This window comes from Papio anubis, chromosome 13 (assembly GCF_008728515.1).
Source record: "Papio anubis isolate 15944 chromosome 13, Panubis1.0, whole genome shotgun sequence".
In the NCBI taxonomy this organism is placed as follows: Eukaryota; Metazoa; Chordata; class Mammalia; order Primates; family Cercopithecidae; genus Papio; species Papio anubis.
In genome coordinates, this window is record NC_044988.1 from 73,240,149 (window position 1) to 73,262,926 (window position 22,778).

General features: G+C 36.5%; 1 long non-coding RNA gene across 1 annotated transcript in view; it reads right to left on the reverse strand.

The window, feature by feature from the left end:
- Positions 1-328: 328 nt before the first annotated feature.
- LOC103878182 overlaps positions 329-22,778 on the reverse strand; it is a 66,667-nt gene continuing 44,217 nt past the window's right edge. Inside the window, exon 5 of the long non-coding RNA XR_002517481.2 lies at positions 329-973. This is a non-coding gene — a long non-coding RNA (uncharacterized LOC103878182). The remainder of the gene's footprint in view (positions 974-22,778) is intronic.

Here is a 22,778-nt window from a genome sequence, read left to right on the forward strand (position 1 = left end):
TTTGTGCCCCTCAACACCTATATAAAATATTTGCAGGATTATGTGTAACTCCCAAGAGGTTCCTAATTGTGTATTTGAAATTAATATTCATATCATTATATAAATTGAAAATAAATTATAGTTATCCCTTGGTTCCTATAAGATATTGTCTCTAGGACTCTTATGAAAACAAAACTCCATGATACTCAAGTTCTTTCTATAAAATGGTGTAGTATTTTCATATAATCCACACACATCCTCCTGTATACTTTAAATCATCTCTAGATTACTTATAGTACCTAATACAATGTAAATGCTAAGTAAATATTTGTTATGTTGTATTTTTTATTTGTATCATATTTTATTGTTGTGTTGCTATTTTTTATTGGGTTTTCTTTTGGAATATTTTTGATCCATGGTTTAGTGAGGGTGTTACTGTGGAGGTTCAGCTTTTCAGTGTTTTAAATTTATATTGTCAACTTGTAGTTTATGTTTTGTGAACTTCCTCTTCACTTTCTTTGATCATTTTTTATGGGACTACTCAACATTTATTTGCCAATTGTGTAATATCTCATTATACAGTTGACTCTTGGACAACACAAGCAATAGAGGTAGGAACCCCTGATCAGTCAAAAATTTGTGTGTAACATTTGACTCCTTTACAACTTAATTACTAATAGCCTACTGTTTGACAGGAAGCCTTACTGATAAACAGGCAATTCACACATATTTTGTATGTTACGTGTATTATGTACTATATTCTTACAGCAAAATAAGCTAGACAAAAGAAAATGTTAAGAAAATCATAAGAAAGAGAAAATATACTTACTGCTTATTAAGTAAAAATGGATCATTATAAAGTGTTCATCTTCATACCTTCATGTTGAGTAGGAGGAGAAGGAAGAGCAAGGGCTGATCTTGCTGTTTCAGAGGTGGCAGAGGTAGAAAAAAATCAGGTGGACCTTTGCAGTTCAAACTCCTGTTGTTCTACTGTCTGTTAAGAATATTCACATAATACTAGTTTCTTAAATCACTTCTTTGTTGGAAATACCAACATAAGAATTATTACAATAAAGAACAAAAGAAAACACTAAAGCATAAAGCTCTTAAAAAATATAAGCCTTTTTATTACTTTTAAAAATTATCTCTAAGATGCTAAGTACAAACCAAATTTAGACTTATAAAACTCATGTGTATTAGTCTTTATATCTTACAGAATTTTTAGTCTATTTGTAAGTATTATCTCATTAGAGAAATGTAAAACTTCAGAGGCATCCATGAAAATTTATATGAAGAAGAGCTTTAAAATTGTAAAATTTTAAAGTTGTCACATTACTTTAAAATAGTCCGCTTTTGCAGTTAGAAGCTTGAGTGAGTTTTCACTGATAAGAGTTTAGAACGTCTTAAAAAATTTAATGAACCAAAACAGTTGTTCTAATATTAAACACCCTCAGTAAATCTTAAAGAAGTTTAGTATTGAACCAGAATATTTTTCTCTAAATTTAAATAGCCATTCATTTTAATACACGTTAAGAGGTTTTGAAACATTTTGGCAAAATAGGGTTCATTCTTTTTTTCCTCAGGGTTACCAACAAAACTCCAAAAACAGAAACAAACAAACAAAAGAAAACCTTAACTTATAAAGAGAACACTTGGCTTTTATATTTTAAAACAAACCACTTAGTAATTGTACTACTACTCTTGAAAGACTTATGTTAATGTACTTTTTGTAGCCTTTAGGTCAGTGCTATTAGTGACAGTCGTATACACCTTTCTTTCTCCATTACCAGAAACACCTGTGTTTATGTGTTTATTATCCCATGGAGTTCCTTAAAGCTTAGGAGAAGTATTCGTCTTTGTATCCCCAGAGCCAGCACAGTGCTTGGTCCATTATAGATGCTAAATAATATTTTATGGAACTAAGTAATGGTGAAAACACACACAAGATCCACAGCATAAATTTCCCACCTTCCCTCTGATTATGGGCAGAAAAAAAATCGAAAATGTTTAGCCTACATTTTACCAATTGGGATTCTGTAGAATAATATTGATGGAGATTTTTATGGATCTTCACACAAGGGAAAAAACCCACCTACTTGGAGAGCGTTGCTTCCTTTTGGAGATACATAATTAACACTATGAAGAGATATTAAGCATAATAAAAGATACTGTTTCATACATGCCTCTTCCAGTTTCTAAAATAAAGAGACAATAAGTTGCCTGCTTTGTTAATTTTAAAAACTGCAAGAAAATCTAGCCTTATGAAAAAGGAACAGAGTTACAAGCTGGAAGTCAATCAAGAGAAGTAGAGGCTGAAAAGCAAAATGAGCTCATTATAATAGTAAAAGTTGAAAATACAAGGAACCCCAAATTCAAGAATGAAATATCAATTTGTGACGGGGTGTAATCAGTAGAAAAATTGAACTGCAGAAAACAAAATCAGTAACATGGTGAGTAGACTTGAGAAACTCCAAGAACATAAAGTAAAAAGAGAGAGAAAAATGAAACAATTTGATAAATATTTTGATTCAATTTATAAATTAAATGTGCTACTCTTAAAACCACAATAAGTTTAATTATAAAAAGCAAATCCAAGATCTAGTACAAATATTTCTGGGAAAAAATGGATAAGAAACTGGAGACTATACATTAAATAACTTACCAACTTATGTAAAATTTACATGGAAAAAATACCACAGTTAGATTTATCCTGGGTTCGGGTATTTTTAACTTTTTATTTTGGAAATGTTCAAACATATAAAAGAAAAAAAGAAAGAATATAATGAACCTCTAAGTATGCATCACCCAGCTTCAGCAATTATAAACATCATGCTAGCACTTGTTTCATTATAGCTCTTTTTTTTTTTTTTTTTGGAGAGGGGGAGGAATTATTCTGTGCTTTATGTCCTTTAAGAATGCTGAGGACACAACTTTAACAAATAAGTACATATTTTTCATATAACCACCATAAAGCTAGCACACCTAACAACTTAATATTAATAGTAAACTCAGATGCAGCTGGAAACCGTCATTCTCAGCAAACTATCGCAAGAACAGAAAACCAAACACCGCATGTTCTCACTCATAGGTGGAAACTGAACAATGAGATCACTTGGGCTCGGGAAGGGGAACATTACACGCTGGGGCCTATTATGGGGGGAGGGGAGATGGTTGGCATTATACCTGATGTAAATGACGAGTTGATGGGTGCTGACGAGTTGATGGGTGCAGCACACCAACATGGCACAGGTATACATATGTAACAAACCTGCACGTTGTGCACATGTACCCTAGAACTTAAAGTATAATAATAATAATAATAATAGTAAACTCAACTTCCCTTTGGTAGGATCATAAAAACACAAAGAGGTTAAGGTTGAAAAAAGACAAGTCTAACTGACTATAGCTCAAATACCTTATCCTTGGAAAAGCAAACAAAACAAAACAAAACAAACAAAAACACACTCTTAAAGCCCATCTCAAAGTTTTGGAAGGGGCCCTGAAAGTGAGGGTCCCTGATTCCCATTTCGTTAGCTTCATGATAAATTCACCTCTGGCTGGAATGCGCCACTCTTAGCATCCTGTTAAGAGGTAACGAGATTCCACAGGCTATAAGACTTCATGACATACCAAGAGAGTCTGGAACCTAAGCAGAGACCACGAAATACATTTGTTTTGTTGCTACTTGTTCCTCAATATCTAGGATGGTGCTTGATATGGAAAGATACTTAATAAATATAAAATGAATGAACAAAGACGGTAGAATCTCCCTAGACTCAACAAAGATGTACATGCCTCAAACATATCAGAAGTACTGAACCTCAAGTATTAACACTAGAGGAAATAAGGGGCTTTTCAGCCAAAACCAATAGGGGCCAAGTCCTAAAAAGCAGGGGGGCTTGCTCCAATTCTTTGGCACAGCATAGGACCTAGAATAAAATCTTAATATAATGCTGGAAGGGTTGAGCCCAAATCATAAATCGGACTGAATTTCTGTGGCAAGACAAGATGAGGATTTAAATTGTAATTATTTAAGTGGAAATGAAATAAATATTTTCCTTGCGCAATTGAAGATTCATATGAAAACTTATAATTGCTACATTTATTTTGCATGTTTAGATATGTATGGCATTGGTTTCAGCATAATTCCAGTTAATCTTATAATGACCATTTGAGTCTGCAGTACATCGGCGTTAGAAGCTAAGATTTTGGTTTCAGACAGACGTAATTTCAAATACTAGCTCTTCCATTTGTTAACACATACCCCGAGCATTCATAACATTCATAACAGCTATAATCTTCAGTTTCCTCACCTGTAAAATATGAATATTGCTTCATAGGCTTATAAAGATAAAAGAAGATAGCACACAGCAAATTTCATTTATTAGCTAAGGTTATCTATATCTACCTAAATAAATATTTATCAGTATGATAGCAAAAGTAACTTACCAAAGAAACAGAGGTAATACATGTTGAGAAAAGAATTTAAGAATAGGTGTTTTTTAGCCTTACAGCTAGGTCTCTAGCCACTAGAAATGACTCAGTCTTAACGGTTGCCCTCTTAAGACATCTAAACACTTGCCATTATTTGATATTTCCACTTCTCTGATATTCTTTTAAGGTCCTATTATTATATAATTTTTTTCAAATACAACCACTGAGGTAAATTTTGTTGCAGTCCAAATTTCCAAAGACATGACTCTTTCTTTTTTTTTTTTTTTTTTTCCTCATCCAAATGTTGAGTATTTCGTCTCAGTTGTTTCTAATTGCTTTAGGAGATAAAATAACATCATTGTGAATAGATTTTCTGGAGATCAAGATTGGAGAATAGAGCTATTCAACCATATTTTTCATGTTCAATATACACTGTCTTGCTTGATTTTTCCATGAAGCAATCACCACATTGGCTTCTGGCTTACCTTATTCTTCTCAGATCAAGTTTCAAAAAAGATTAAACTGAAATGAACTCTTCTGAGTATTTTATTTCAGTACCTGAGGTAGCTTGGCATTTCTTAATAGATTAGGTACAAGTTTTAATGTATCTCCATAAAAGTGCTGCCTTCCAGTCAACTATACCTTCAGAAATACCCCCCAGGCCTTTTAGCAATCCTCATAGTTTATCTGGTAAAGCAACTGGCTGAGAGGACAAAACTATTTTCTAAGAAAATAATCAGACCCACTAAAGTATTTAATAGCAAGCAAATGGTTCCTATAAACCACATTCAAGCATCCTTTGGAGTTCTCAATAATATATTTAAAAGTGCATACTTTTCTGAACGAATTTGATGCCCCTTACACTGTGCCTACACCAAAGAACATATTTGGAAACCTATCAGGTAATACAGAATCAGAGGTCCCAAACGAAACCTAACATATCAGTATTTAAATAAATGAAGCCCAGGCTCTTTGTACTATTTTATGCATAAATTATTAAGTCTTTCTCTAAGCCACAGGGAAATTTTCAAATGTTAACTATACATTTTCTCTTCTATCTTATTTTGCCAATCATAGTGTCTGAGGTTTCTCTCTCATTCTTTACCATATAATCATTCTGGATTTCTTCACTCTCTTTTCACTTTCGTCATGTATCTTGGATCTATTTAATATTTTTCTTATTTTCTGCTTCCCCTTAACTGAAAATTAAGCTCCATGAAAGAGCAGGAATCTGTCTTGTTGCTGCTTTTTAATCTGTGTCTAAGACGTTAACTGATATTTATGTGATACTTAATAAACTTTAAATGAACAAGTAAACATAGGTCCTCTGACTCTAAATTACTGTGAATGAAGGTCAGGTTGTTTCAATAAGACCTTAATAGACAGTGATCATGACCATTTTAACACCAATTTATTTTCCTTTAACTTTTATTTTAGGTTTGGGGGTACATGTGAAGGTTTGTTACATAGGTAAACTGGTGTCATGGAGGTTTGTTGTACAGATTATTTCCTCACCCAGGTATTAAGCCCAGTACAGTAGTTATCTTTCCTGCTTCTCTCCCCTCTCCCATCCTCCATTCTTAAGCAGACACCAGTGTCTGCTGTTCCCTTCTTTGTGTTGATAAGTTCTTATCATTTAGCCCCCACAGACAAGTGAGAACATGCAGTATTTGGTTTTCTGTTCCTGTGTTAGTTTGCTGAGGATAATAGCCTCCAGCTCCATCCATGTTCCCACAAAAGACATGATCTCGTTCTTTTTCATGGACACATAGTATTCCATCATGCATATGTACCACATTTTGTTTTTCCATTCTGTCACTGATGGGCATTTAGGTTGACTCCATGTCTTTACTATTGTGAAAAGTGCTGCAATAAACATTTGTGTGAATATGTCTTCTATAATAGAACAATTTATATTCCTTTGGGTATATACCCAGTAATAGGATTGCTGGGTCGAATGGTAGTTCTGCTTTTCGCTCTTTGAGGAATTATCGTACTGCTTTCCACGTTGGTTGAATTAATTTACACTCCCACCAAGAGTTCATAAGTGTTCCCTTTTCTCTGCAGCCTGACCAGCATCTGTTGTTTTTTGACTTTTCAATAATAGTCATTCTGACTGATGTGACATGGTATCTCATTGTGGCTTTGATTTGCATTTCTCTAATGATCAGTGATATTGAACTTTTTTACATATGCTTGTTGGCCACATGTATGTCTTCTTTTGAAAAGTGTCTGTTCATGCCCTCTGCCCACTTTTTAATGGGGTTGGTTTTTTCTTGCAAATTTAAGTTCCTTATAGTTGCTGGGTATTAGATATTTGTTAGATGCATAGTTGGCAAATATTTTTCCCCATTCTGTAGGTTGTCTGTTTATTCTGTTGATAGTTTCTTTTGCTTTGCAGAAGTTCTTACATTTAGTTAGACCCCATTTATTAAATTTTGCTTTTGTTGTGATTGCTTTTCATGTCTTTTTCATGAAATCTTTGCCTGTTTCTATTTCCAGGATGGTATAGACTAGGTTGTTTCCTAGGGCTTTTATAGTTCAGAGTTTTAGACTTAAGTCTTTAATCTATGTTTAGTTGGTTTTTGTATATGGTGTAAGGGAAGGGTCCAGCTTTAACCTTCTGCATATGGCTAGCCAGTTATCCCAGCATCACTTGTTGAATAGGGAATCTTTTCCTCATTGTTTGTTTTTGTCAACTTTGTCAAATATCAGGTGGTTGTAGGTGTGCAGCGTTATTTCTGGGCTCTTTATTCTGTTTCAATGGTCTATGTGCCTGTTTTTGTACCAGGATCATGCTGTTTTGGTTACTGTAGTCCTGTAGTATAGTTTGAAGTTGGGTAACATGATGTCTCTAGCTTAGTTCTTTTTGCTTAGGATTGTCTTTTTTGGTTGCATATGAATTTTTAAGTAGATTATTCTAGTTCTGTGAAGAATGTCATTGGTAGTTTGATAGGAATAGCATTGAATCTGTAAATTGCTTTGGGCAGTATGGTCATTTTAATGATATTGATGCTTCATATCCATGAGCATGGGATGTTTTTCAACTTGTATGTGTGTTCTCTGATTTCTTTGAGCAGTGTTTTGTAATTCTCATTGTAGAGATCTTTTGCTTCCCAGGTTAGTTGTATTCATAGGCAACTGTGAATGGCATTGCCCTTCTGATTTGGCTCTTGGCTTGGCTGTTGTTGGTGTATAGGAGTGTGAGTGATTTCTGTACATTAACTTTTATCCTGAAACTTTGCTGAAGTTGTTGATTAGCTGAAGAAGCTTTTGGGTTGAGACTGTGGGGTTTTCTAGTTATAGAATTATCTTATCTGCAAACAGAGAATTTGACTTCCTTTCTTCCTACTTCCGTGCCCTTTATTTCTTTCACTTGCTTGATTGCTCTGGCTAGAACTTCCAATGCTATGTTGAATAGGAGTGATGAGAGAGGGCACCCTTGTCTTGTGCAGGTTTTTAAGGAGAATGCTCCCAGCTTTTGCCCATTCAGTATAATGTTGGCTGTCGGTTTGTCATAGATGGGTCTTATTATTATGAGGTATGTTCCTTCAATACGTACTTTATTGAGAGTTTTTAACATGAAGGGGCGTTGAATTTTATTGAAGGCCCTTTCTGCATTTATTGAGATGATCGTGGTTTTTGTCTTTAGTTCCCAGTTGATTTTTATAAGTTGTTCTGCCAAAAATAATCCTGTATTATTAAAAGGAAATTATGAAAACAATGTTTTCTACAAGGAAAGGGGAAATATCAGCTGGATAGTTTCAGAGTGACAACAAAAATATCTTACTGACAGGAATTTTAAAAATCATATTTTTATATCTGAAAGAGTTTTATATCTGAAACTCAGGCATCTCATATTAAATCCTCCCAGGGTAAACGCAGTCATAATATGTGGAGATTTTCAGGCAGTATAAAGAGTTTAGGTTTTCTGCCTGCAATGGCAAATAACTGAAGAGTTTTACATGGCAACAAAACTGTGCAGTTTTGCATTTTTGAAAAAAATACCACTCTGCTTTCATTCTGGGAATGGATTAAGAAGGAGGAGAGAGTATATATGAGCCTAGATTTAAAGTTTACTGAAAATGTGGAAGCGAGAGACGATGATGGGTTTGTTCTGCTTCTGTGCTTACCAAGCATTCCTCAGACTTTGACTTGCCTGCTTGAGGGGCATATTCTAGAAATACCAATATAAAAATGCAAACTTATGCAAAAGTTTTATTTTCCTTTTTAAGTTAATATATTAGCATTCTGGTTTCATACATCAGTTTGGTGAATTTAGTTACTGTGATTCTACTTGTATCAAAAAGAAAATTCAGGTTTCTGAGATTGCAAGGCTGAAGATCATACCCTGGACCTTGACAAATTCACCAAGATAAATAATGCCTTGTGAAGCCTTGTGAAAGACTGTCATCTTTTTTCTGGTGACATCCCAAATTCCACGGTGGATGTGCTTCCCTTCTTTCTGAATTTGGAATGTGATCTTGATCTCGAAGGAGAGTTGAGAGCCATCACTAAGCTTCAGGTGCATCTTTGTTTCACAATTACAGAAAAACTCCTCTTTTTCTCTATATCTATTTTTACTACCATTGTCTGTTTCTTAAAGAGTAATGTCATAGGTCAAACCATGTGAGGGAACTATCTTTACTGGCCCTGCAGGCCACAAATTCCTTCAGTAGCTAAGCAGACATGAAAGACTTAAGCAGCCTAGAGGTAAAATGAAATAGTAAGGAAGGTATAGCTATATGGAATCAAATAGATCTTAGCTCTTTCTTTGGGTTTTCATAATCCTCTTCTGTTTCTCACTTTGATTCCTGACACCATCAGTACTCTTAAGAGTTCACAATAACAGCTACCTATTCATAGAGCACTTACAAATATTACTACTAATAACATTTTATTATAAACAATAATTATTTTATTGGGGCTGTTAGAGTGTTCATTGCATAATGCATGCTCTCTTTATCCTGGCCTGTACTTACATAATAGTTACAATATGCCCTTTGGTTCATTGCAATTAAAGACATGTGAGCTCTAATCTTGTTCTGTTGTATTATAGTAAAGGCCTGTCATAATGATGGTGTTCATTAGAAGCTGATATAACAGTTTCTGAATTTGTGACATTGTTTCAAGTTTTTTTGCATTACTGTTCCTTACTTCTACATTGTTTTTCCCATGAACACATCCTGGAATTAACTTTGCTTTTGTTTTCCACCTTTGTCATTGCTACTATGAAATCTTGAAGGCCTACTTCCAAAATGTGTCCATAACTGTATGGTTGGCTGCAGCATACAGTCCTACTTTAGTCCTGATCTGAAGAACAAGAAGGAGGATGAAATTACATTTAAACATCTAAGCCACAGGGAGAACCATAATGCCATTCAAATACTAGAGCAAAACAAGTTAGGAGCTGAATATAGTCCTCATCAAAATGAATCGACATGGCTAACTAACCCAAGACCATCATTGGGAGAGATGTGTATGGTAGAAACAAGGGTTTTTCTCTACTTAGGTTTTGAATTAACCAAAAAATAAGTTTAGAAATCAGCAGATAAATATCAAATCACTGATGTTATTACTAGCAAAGCAGAAATTTGAGAATGTAGCTTTCTTTATGAGTAAGTAAGCCTCCTTATTTATAACTCCTGAATGAAAGACTCACCCACCCATTTATAGTTAACAGTAGACTGGAGCAAACCTCAGACATGGGTACCTCTATCTAAAAGAGCAAAAATTAATGTATATTCCCTGAAATTAGCTCACTAACTACAGAAAAAAAGAGAGAGTGTCTGACCTATTAATGTCTTCATTTTTCTTCAAAACTCATCAGAAAAGTATGTCATTTTCCTCTCTACCCTTCTAATTGTCCAGGGGAAGAGTAATGGAGAGTACATACTTATTAGGGTTGGCACACTAATGGATGTCCCTCCACATGGAAGAAAACATCAGAAGAATGGAATAAACATTCCCCTTTAAAAATACCAAAACAGTCCCATTCTCAAATTTGACTCTTAAAGTGGTATCATTTCTCACACACACACACACTGATATGGTTGCTGTGTCATGCCCAAATCTCATCTCAAATTCTAATCTGAATTGTATTCCTTACGTGTCGAGGGAAGGACCTGGTGGGAGGGCGACTAGATCATGGGGATGGTCTCCTCCATGCTGTTCTCATGATAGTGAGTGAGTTCTCGGAAGACCTGATGCTTTAAAAGTGTTTGTCAGTCCCCACCACCTGCCCCTCTCTCACCTCCTGCCATGTAATATGTGCCTTGCTTTCCCTTCACATTCTGCCATGACTGTAAGTTTCCTGAGGCCTCCCCAGCCATGTGGAAGTATGAGTCGCTTTAACTTTATTTCTTTATAAATTACCCAGTCTCAGGTAATATCTTTATAGCAGTGTGAAAATGAACTAATACACACACATAATTTCTTCTTTGTTTGAAGATAATCATCTTCTTTACTCCTTCTGTTCCATCTCCCTCTTGTATGTCACTGACATCCAAATGACCTACTATGACCACATAATCTTTTTGCTCTTTTATAGCATATAAAGTACATATAGATGAGTAAACACATGTAGAATAAAAATTATCAAGCATACACCTGTCTAATCACCACCCAAATTAAGAATTATAAAATTACTACCTTCCTAGAACACCTCCATGTGCCCATTCCTGATTATAATCCTCAATCCCTGACTCAAATATTACAGGTAATTTTCATTGTGATTTTGTTGATAGACATAGCCTTGATTTTTCCTTAAAGTTCTACCAACTCTGATTGCAGCTCTAAAAGTGTAAATCTTTTGTCTGTTTTTGAACTAACTACAAATGGATTTGTGCTTTTTTTTTTTTTTTTTTTTTTAAGACAGTCTTGCTCTGTCACACAGGCAGTAATATAGTGACAACGTCATAGTTCATTGCAGCCTCCATCTCCCAGGCTCAAGCAATTCTCCCATCTCAGCTTCCTGAGTAGCTGAGACTACAGGCACACACCACCATGACTGGCTAATATATTTTTCTTTTTAAGTGGAGACAAGTTCTCACTATATTGCCCAGGTTCATCTCAAACTCCTGGACTCAAGCAGTACTCCCACATTGGCCGCCCAAAGTGTTGGGATTACAGGTGTAAGCTACTGTGCATGGCCATGTATTGCTTTTTGCAACCCAAATGTTTGTGAGACTCATCTGTGTTGTTTTACATAGCTGTAGTTGACTCACTTTCCACTGCTTTAAAGTATTCAATGTATGAATATATCACAATATACTTGTCTATTCTGTTATAAAGGACATTTGGATATTATGAAGAATAATGTTGTGGACATCCTTGTACATGCACTATAGCTCAGAGGTTCTCCAGTTTCCTGGAGTAGAATCTCTGGGAGCATGTTCCTCTATAAGATTATGAATATGTTCAATTTGATTAGACAAGTTAAAACTGGGTATTTTTTTTTTGTCTTTATTCTAAAAGAAAAAAAAAAAAAAACAGGTGCAGAATGTGCACACTTGTTACATAGGTATACGTGCGCCATGGTGGTTTGCTGCACCTAGTGTCCCGTCCTCTAAGTTCCCTCCCCTCACCCCCAGTCCCCCAACAGGCCCCGCTGTGTGTTGTTCCCCTCTCTGTGTCCATGTATTCTCAATATTCAACTCCCACTTTTGAGTGAGAACATGCAGTGATTGGTTTTCTGTTCCTGTGTTTGTTGCTGAGGATGATGGTTTCCAGCTTCATCCATGTCCCCGCAAAGGACATGATCTCATTCCTTTTTATGGCTCCATGGTGTATATGTACCACATTTTCTTCATCTAGTCTACCATTGATGGATGCTTGGGTTGGTTCCATGTCTTTGCTATTGTAAATAGTGCTGCAATAAACATACGTGTGCATGTGTAGAATGACTTATATTCCTTTGGGTATATTCCCAATAATAGGATTGCTGGAACAAATGCTATTTCTGGTTCTAGATCCTTGAGGAATCACTATGCTGTTTCCCACAATGGTTGAACTAATTTACATTTCCACCAACAGTGTAAAAGCATTCCTGTGTCTCCACAACCTTGCCAGCATCTATTGTTTCCTGACTTTTTAATAATTGCCATTCTGACTGGTATGAGATGGTATCTCATTGTGGTTTTGATTTGCGTTTCTCTGATGATCAGTGATGTTGAGCTTTTTTCGTATGTTTGTTGACTGCATAAATGTCTTCTTTTGAGAAGTGTCTGTTCATATCCTTTGCCTACTTTTTGATGGGGTTGTTTTTTTCTTGTAAATATGTTTAAGTTCCTTGTAAATTCTGGATATTAGACTTTTATCAGATGAGTAGATTGCAAAAATTTTCTCCCATTCTGTAGGTTGCCTGTTCACTCTGATGACAGTTTCTTTTGCTCTGCAGAGAAGCTCTTTAGTGTAATTAGACCCCATTTGTTAATTTGACCTTTTGTTGCAATTGCTTTTGAAGTCTTTGTCATGAAGTCTTTGCCCATGCCTACGTCCTGAATGGTACTGCCTAGGTTTTCTTCTAGAGTTTTTTTATGATTTGAGGTTTTAAGTTTATATTTATTTATTTATTTATTTATTTATTTATTTTATTTAAGTCTTTAATGCATCGTGAATTAATTTTTGTATAAGGTGTAAGGAAGGGGTCCAGTTTCAGTTTTCTGCATATAACTAGCCAGTTTTCCCAGCACCAGTTACTGAATAGGAGATCCTTCCCTCATTACTTGTTTTTGTCAGGTTTGTCAAAGATCAGATGGTTGTAGATGTGTGGTGTTATGTCTGAGGTTTCTGTTCTGCCCCATTGGTCTGTATGTATGTTTTGGTACCAGTACCATTTTGTTTTGGTTACTGTAGCCTTGTAGTATAGTTTGAAAGGACAAGTTAAAACTGTTTTCAAACAGTTTGTACTAATTTACACACCCACCAGTAGTGAATGAGAGTTCCCAGTGTGTCCTTGCCAACACATAGTATTGTCAATTTATTTTTGCATTTCTGATTAATGTGTGATAGCATCCCAAACTTGGATGTTTGCATTTTCATTTCTTATGTACCTTTTTTATTCTTTTCATGGTGTTCATTAACTTTTGCATTCACAGAGTTCATGAATTCTTCTGCATACTTATGCAAAAATAGAGACAATACACAGCCCCCCTCTTTTATATTAATGCTTTCTCTCAGGGTTAGAAGTACTTTTATAGATATTATACAAATTTCTTTCAGCTTTATTTTTCATGCCTCCTGTGACACTCATCCTTTACAGGATATTGACATAAGCCTTATAGTGTTTAGTCAATATACAAAATGGCAAGATGCCACACTGTAAACTCAGAGTTTACCCTTCCTTTGAATTCCCCTTCACAGTTTCTCTGGATAGTTATATCTTCTTTTAGGAGATGCTCTTTCCCATTGGAAAGAAAGAAAGACCAAGAAACACTCTGCATAAGTGAACACACAAAACATAAGAAACTAGAATATTATCCAGGAAATATCAACAGCTCTGGTCATTCTTTCACATCTGCAATGGCTCAAGTAGCAGCCTGAAAACTTTTCTGCAAGTTTTATGGCCCTTAATGTTTCCTCTTAATATGAAAGTATCCTTCTCACTCCATCCATCCCAAAATTCAATGCATTAAAAATGGAAAATTATTTTAATTTGAATTGTGTACTTTTAACAATGAATCGTCTTTGTCATTGATATTAAATGTATCATACCATCGGCATTTAATCTATTGATAATTATACGCAGTACAGTATTGATAAACTCCTCTTGGAAAAGCTGTCACCTAGCATCCCAAATCTAATCTGGAGTTCTGGGATACAGAGCTAGGAATGAAATTGACTGGTATAAGTATAGACTTATATGTGCCTGGAGGCAAAAAATACCTGAAAGATAGTCTTCAAGGGTAAAGCTTGGGTTAAGAAGTCAAATTGGCCAGACAAAGGATTGGCTTTGTGCTCTCTTGGATCACTTATTTGGGGAAATGCCAACTGCTCTGTTGTAAGAACACTCAAAAAAGTTCCATAGAGCAGTCCATGTGATGAGAAACTTGGGCGTCCTGACAATAGCCACATGAGTGAACCAACTTAGAAGAGGATCCTCCAGCTCCAAACAAGCCTTCAGATGACTGTAGGACTAATCAATATCTTTATTGACATCTCATGAAAGACCCTGAGCCAGAACCACCCAGCTAAGTCATGATTGTATTCCTAACTCACAGAAACTGGGAGATAATAAATATGTTTTATTCTAAGCTACTAAGTTTCAGGATAGTTTCTAAGCAATAATAAATATCTATTTTTCCTGTTTTATTTTTATTTGTATAGGACTTATTACTACCATAATATATAGTTTATTTATTTTGATTATTGTATAACTTCTCATTTCTGAAATATAAATATATGGAGAGATAGAAATATATGAGATAGATTTTATTACTCAGTTTGCAGTAGGAAACCAAGGTCCTTAGCAGCTATGTATTTGCCCTTGGTCACATTACCAAGAAATAATAAAGCTAGATAGAAGTTGATTCCAGATCAGACTAGTATTGTGTTTTACATTTCTGAAAATAGTGTTTAATATCCATCTGTCCTAAAGATATGGCAGTTGTGTTTTTCTTTGTACAATCAGATTCAGTTTTTTTTTTCAGGTTGTATGATACAAGCACACATAGAAAAGTACCAAGGCAGCTTAAGTTATCACTTATAAGCAGAATGTGAAATGTCACATCTCAAGAAATATCAGGCTCTCTCAGAAGGACACTTTGAAAACAGTAGCCACTCGACTTTCTCACTTACCTTGGCATACTCTGTGAATTTACCTACATGCTAGAGTACAACTAAGTAAACATTATACATTTTATTTGGTGAAGGAGAAAGCCCTAGTCATAAGTAATGATTTTATCATGCTAAAAGTGTAGTCAAGTATGATGTCTCTTGGATGACTAGCAATGGAAATTATTAATCATTTAATTGAAGAATTCACTGCAAAGAGACTTGTGAACAAAGATCATGCTACTATTGTTCTGAAGGTTTCAGTTCATTTTCTCTAATAGAAAAAATAAACCATTATTTATCTTCTTAATAAAAAACTCATCATATTCCAAGATGTCAATAACAGTGAGATATAATTTTGCTGTAAAATGCTATGAAATCTTCAACCTAGCAGTTTGCAACCAAGCATATTTCAAGTGCTCATGGAAAAAATGATTTTCAAGTGGGCAACAGAATGATTGTATGTATTAGACATACTTCTGCAGGGTTCCCAAAATCTATACAGCTGTCCCTGTAGCCATTCTTGAGCCCACCAAGATATCCTGATCTAGCTTCCCAAGGAATCAGATATGCCTCTGTTTTGAAAACAACTCCATGTACACACAGTACATATATAACATGGCAAAAAAGGGAGCCTCTGTTTTAAAAAATTTTATATGTGTAATGTATTCTCAAATTCTATTTCTGACCTAAATTATACTGTAAGAGGCTCCTAACTGGTTTCTAGTCACATTATTCTCAAATGTACCAAGGGCACTGCTGCCAAAATTTGTTTTCAAAACCTCAAATATGGCTATGCACAGTATCTGCTGATAACCCTTGAACAGTTCCTTTTGGCTACAGGATAAAATTCAAGCTCCTAATGTGGCATAAACTCTTCATTATAAATCCCCCGCCTTGTGTTCCAACTGCATCTCTCATTACTCCCTACCTTGCACTGCATGCTCCAACAATTCCAAATAACTTACAGTTTATATTCCTACAACCCAATGCATTTTCTCATGCTGCCCCTTCTACCTAGAACAACTTCTAATTATCTCCCCCGACAAGCTAACTCTTGCTTATCCTTTAAGATTCAACTTGAGCATCACACTATTCTGAAATTTTTCCTGAGCTTTCTAGTCCTGATTGTAGCTAAATACAGTTTGCATAGCCATATTACTCTACTTTAGTGATGTGATAACTATTTGTTTAGGCATTTATCTCCCCTACCACAAGTTGATCTTCAAGAGCACATGAGCAATAGATTTTTTCTTTCCTGCCTAGTGTTAGAAGTTTGGGATATGATTTTGGTGCTAGAACATTATTATCATTCTGCCTTCCTTCAGGGTTATTCTGCTGAAAAGGCTAAATATAAAAGCAACTATAGCAGAATAGGTAATGAAGAATAAGCTTATTAACCACTAGGTAATTACTGATTCTTACAAATTCTTAAAAATTCAGGGATTCTTCAGTTAGCTCCGCTAATGGGAAAGGTTTAGGCTTTGAAAAATGTATGGAACTTCCCTTGATCTGTTTCTCTGAATACAAAATGCCCACCACTATGGATGCAGAAGGGACTCACTTTACCTACTTTAATTGCTGTCAGAACACAGAGAGTCAGATGACTGCTGTGCCAGCTGAGGTAAGCCTTGCCAGGTACACTTACCAAATCGATTTAAGGAGTACGAGAAAAGAAGTGGAATTTGAGACTCTATGTTTTACATATAGTAACCCAACACCCCAGTAAAATGAGTCCCAAGGACTATCTCAGGCTTTGGACAGTTTAGCAATTTCATATCTTTTAGGAAGGCTCTAGAAAGATGGTTACACAAAGTGACCATCTCTGTTTCCTGCTGCTTCCTGTCCTATAAATTCCTATATCAATTTATACTGTTGAAAGTTTCACATACATCATATCATATCATCTTCCACAAAACTCAGTTGTTAAACATTAATGTCTCTATTTATAGGTAAGAAACTTGAGAATGATAAATGGGAAATAATTAGCATGGTCATAAAGCTAATGAACAGCACAATCAGGACAAGACCCCAGGTCTTCTAAATGTGAAACTATGGTATTTTCAATGGAGGAATTTGCAACAGAGCATGCTTTAAATGCCCATGCATGAGTGATTCTCCACTGGGGTGACAGAAAGACTAAAGATGTTATAAACACCTCTGTGGTGTTCTAAAAATTTACATGACTGTCCTTGTAACCATTCTTGAACCCACTCAAATATCCTGTTCTGGCCGCCTAAGGAACTCTGTTATGCCTGTATTTTGAAAACCCCATGTGTGTATAACAAATAGATAGCATGAAAGGAAAAGAATGTAAGTGCAAACAAACAGTCCTTCTAGGCTCTTTATTTATGTATGCATTTATGTAAAGAACCCTAGGTATAGCCTAGTTAGTTCAACCTATGATTCAGACAAAATCCTGCCTGCCTGCAGGACTAAAAGATTGAGTCTAAAGTGGTGTTTACATGAGGGACTGTGATTTCCAGAAAAATCTCAGAAGTGGAAAATCTCACTTTCCTAGGGACTGAGATTTCCATAGGGAATCTCATCCGGAGGTAAAAAAGGAAGTTCAAACAAGGCTGTGGTTCAAGCAGAAGAAGGTTTGCTACTTTTGCCAACCTCAGGATTCAACCATAGAAGAAAACAGGAAGTAGGAAGTGAGGTTTCTTTCACGTTGTTTATCCTAGCCCACCAGGGCATGACAGATGCCAGAAATTCAAAGCAAAGGCTTTGCTGGTAAATAATATATATATTTGAGGTGACAGTGCTCCTCTTTGGCAGTAGACACTTGAGTAGAATAAACATAATATACAATAATAAGTCTTTTCCACAGTTGACAACAACCCCCAAGTCATCTTACAAAAATGTTTTAAAATTCAAGTGTGATGGACACAGGGCGGGAAACATTACACACCGGGGCCTGTCAGAGGGGTGGGAGACTGAGGGAGGGATGGCATTGGGAGAAATACCTAATGTAAATGACGAGTTGATGGGTGCAGCAAACCAACATGACACATGTATACCCATGTATCAAACCTGCACATTGTACACATACATGTACCCTGGAACTTAAAGTATAATTTTAAAAAATTCAAGTGTGAACATTTTAGAAAATCTGTGAAATGTAATGTTTTGATATATTTTCACCAAAAATGAGTTACAATTTTTTAACTCTCACTTGAAAGGAATCATCACATTTAATGTAAAATATGTTTTGTAAAACAATTCTGTGATGCACTAGATTAATAGAAAAATAGCAGAAAACTAACTTAATCATCTCCACCTCAGATCTTTGATACTTAGATAAATAAGGTCATCATTCTGACATAAATATATGTTGAAGTACTTCAAAAATGTGTAGACTTGTTAAAAACAATTGTGAACTGACAATCTGCTAACCTAACTATAAGACTTTGCCCCTGGAATCTAGGGCTGTCATCAAATATCCACTCATTTACTTGCCAGGATGTGCTGTTTGCTTTGTCACAACCCACTGATAGAAAAGTTTGTTATGTTACAGCAAAAAAAAAAAATGCTTAAAATCATAAATTGGTATAAAACAAGTGGAAAACTCTACAAACTAGAGCCACAAGTTATATTACATTAGCAAATTAAACTAGGAATTTGGGATTATAGAAGAATCAGCCAAATAAATTGTCACGGTTCTTTTTTCTGTAGGATCAAATAGCACCAACCTGACAGGAAATAATCCAGTGAAAGAAAGTATAAAAACTGGGACAGTCCATGAAGGTAGCGGGTGGGGAGTGAGTTGATGAGTTGCCAGGGTCACAAAAAAAAAGCTTACTTTAAAACTGAGTGTTGTAACTTAGGGCTGTTTCCAGAGCTCCAAAGTTCATTGCTAAAAAGACATGACAGGGTTATACACTGTAGCGTTCATCTTGTAGGCTATTTTTTTCTCTTTTTTCTTAGAAGAACATGGTATCATTTTCTCTTCTCCAACCCACTCTAAAACAGAAATAAAAATTCAAATCTCACAACCTTACTTGAATGGCTATTTTTGTAGCCCCTCTCAGAAACTACTTAAGGTTAGGCCTGAAAGAGAAAAGAGGGGAAGGAAGAGTGGCAACTTATACAAGAGAAGAGGGATTCATAGAAATAATGAGTTAGTCCATGAGATGGAGGATAAAGAAGAAACTTTGACAACAGAGTTTCTCAAGCAGGGTTTTCTGGAAACCTAGGGTTCCACAAGGTGGCACTTACAGTTCCCTGAGAGATTGTTACTGAAAAGGAATTGAAGTTGGTTTGGGGGAACTTTGTGCTCTGTGGAATGCTAGCATTTGTGGAGGTGGACAGTCACCAAGCAGCCTGATTTGTGATGTTGTAGGATGTCTTTTAGCTCTAGATAGCACCATGTAGCATTGTGTTTGCTTGGTTGAGTCCATTCTCAGTTTCTGACCTAAGACAGGGGAAGCCGATGATAGCTAATGAGCGTGTGATTGCATCACGGAGAGACGAACAGGCTGACAACATCAGCCTCTCCCTCCCAAAATACCTTCTTCAGCCTTCCTCAAAACTGTTGGTTAGGTCTGGTGTTGGTTCAGGTGCCAAGACAGAGTTAGTAGTAGAGGAGATTTATTGGGGGAAATGCCTATGGAAGATAAAGGGAAAAAAACAACAGATACAGGCAAGAAAAGCTTTTAGACTGGAATGCTGATTTGACATCTATAATCAGAGAGGGGAAGAGGGAGAATCGAATAGAAAGACTTTAAGATAATAGTGCAGTTTGGTGAAAGTTTCATGCGGTCAAACCAGGAGCACTGTCACAAAAATAGCTCACTGGTTGTAAATTCCCAGACTCTATTACCTGTACTCAGTCATTCATAGGGGCCTGCCTGGGAAGAACATGGCCTTGATTCAAACACTGCAGTGTGGTGTCCTAACAGCAGATCAAGTTTTTTCTTGAAGAGAGATCTGGGCAGGCCACCTCTGTGGCCTCCATATTCCACACCTTTTGCTATACAATGAATCCACTTTTCCATAAACATTTGTTTATGGAAAGGTTAACTAGATCCTTCAGGTTCTAGTTGTCCTCTCCTCCTGAAACTTGGAAGAAGATGATTGTGGGACAAAGTTCAGCAGTTGGGCTCCCTCCTCCACTATCTATTCTAAATAGACATAATCTGCTTGTCTCGGGGACTTAACAGATGGTGTGATCAAACCCATCTTCCGGGAGTAACTGCATCTTTCTAGGGCTAGAGTTGCTGTATTTGTCTACCCACAGTCACAATTAGGCAAGGGAATACTAGAAAAGCACCCACGAAGATCATCTGGATTCTACAGGTATTCCTCCCTGCTCCCACTGTTTAAATAATTTGCACACTTGGTGCTCGTTTCCATACGTCCATCCACACATCTCTTTGCCAGACTTCCTTGCCTCTGATCTTCCTATCCCTCTCCTTTCAGGATCCTGAAAAGTGAGCCACTTCATTGGCTAGTGCTCACATGTCTGTTTATATTCTCATCTAAGGGCACTTCTTCCACAGAGGAGAATAGCTTGAGTCTTCGCCCACCGGGAATATTCTTCCTCCTAACTATATTTCAAGGCCACTCCTGATTGTGGCTGTATTGTAGCTACTGCCCATTTTAAGATGATACCAACAAATCAAGCTGACCTATCTATAAGGCAAATTTGACATTCTGTATGGTCACAGGTATAAGCAGCGGGAAGAGCACTGATGTAGTTGAGTTGGATGGCATGATGGTCTGGACTAACTCATGCAGCTTACTGGTAACCTCTGTTTCCGCCAATGGCACATCCCGAATCTGTGCCATTTTCATCCTACACTGGCCGGCTGCTGGGCCTCCTTGACTTTATTGGCCTTGTAGGTCTTACAGTATCCAACTAATAATGGATAGTTCTGGATGCACAGTCACTTGGTGCTTCATGGTCAAAGGTTCCGTGTCTACAGGGCCCTGCCAGAAGCTATTTCTTAAAAGGTGTATAATTCTCTGTGAAATAGAGCATGTCCTTATTCCAGAACTCCAGGGCCCTGAGTTATGATTTTCCCACTGAAATTTGTCAAAACCCCAACCCACACTGCTGACACCTCCATTACTATAGGTTCTTCTGGATCACATGGCCCAAATGGTAGAGTTGCTTCTACCATAGCCTAGCCATGCTGCAGAGCCCTTTTCTGCTCCAGCTCCATTCAGAGTGAAAAGCCTTTCATGATACTGCATATATGGATTGCTATGGTCTGAATGCTTTCCCAAAAAATTCATTCTGTTGAAATCCTAACCTTAAGGTGATAGTGTAATGAAGTGGGGACTTTGGGGAGGCAACTGAGTCATGAGGATGGAGGCCTTATAAATGGTATTAGTACCTTCATAAAACAGACCCCAGAGAGCTAGCTAGCCAATCTCTACTATGTGATGACACAGTGAGAAGGTGCCATCTGTGAACCAGGGCATGAACCCTCACAAGACACCAAACCTGCAAGTTCCTTGATCTTGGACTACCTTGATTCCAGAGCTGTGAAAAAATAAATTTCTGTAGTTTAAAGCCAACCAGTTTATAATATTTTGTTAGAGCAGCCCAAACGAGCTAAGACATAAACTGAAGCATTATTCCTCAGTGTGGATTGTGTTTCCACCAGAATTCAAAGAGGCCTACTAGGAACTGTGCTTCTTTTTAATAGTAAGGAATGAAAGAGGTAAAAATGTATTTTAACTTTAGAGAGGATGTTCTAGAACAACCCGGACCACTGGATGCAAACATTTCCAAAGTAACAGGTCTCTGAATCATTGTAGGGTGATACTATCTCCCTCTATCTAAAGTATATAAGTCTTACCAAGGCCTCCAGTATACCAGCCACTTCTTGCTAAGCTTGAATGTGGCTATATTGTGTCATGGTCAACATAATGCCATCAATATAATGAATCAATATGATATTTTGCAGTATGTCCAGACAGTCCAAATCTCTTCTATTATGACAGAGAGCAGAAAAGTAAATATAGTTGTGTAGCAAATCTGTGAACGCATTTTCTTATTCGTTGCACGTGAATACAAACTTGTTATGATAGAAAATAATTTATTTGCCAAATGAATTTGGTATGTGGCTGCATACCATGTTCCTGAGGCCATGATAATCTACTCCAGCAAAAATATTGTATATGTCACAGTAGCCACATCAGGACTACTACTTGAATAAGCTTGCAGTAGTATAAAGTCATTCTCTAGAATATATACATTTTCTATAGGGACAAGACTTTTTAATTTAATGGTAATTGTGATGGTTAATACCGTGTGTCAACTTGATTGGACTGAAGGATGCAAAGTATTAATCCTGGGTGTGTCTATGAGGGTGTTACCAAAGGAGATTAACATTTGAGTCAGTGGGCTGGGAAAGGCAAATCTACCCTTAATCTGGGTGGGCACCATCTAATCAGTTGCCAGCTGTGGGGCCGGAATATAAAGCAAGCAGAAAAACCTGAAAAGGCTAGACTGGCTTAGCATCCCAGCCTACATCTTTCTCCCATGCTGAATGCTTCCTGCCCTTGAACATTGGACTCCAAGTTCTTCAACTTTGGAACTTGAACTGGCTTCCTTGCTCCTCAGTTTGCTTGCTCCA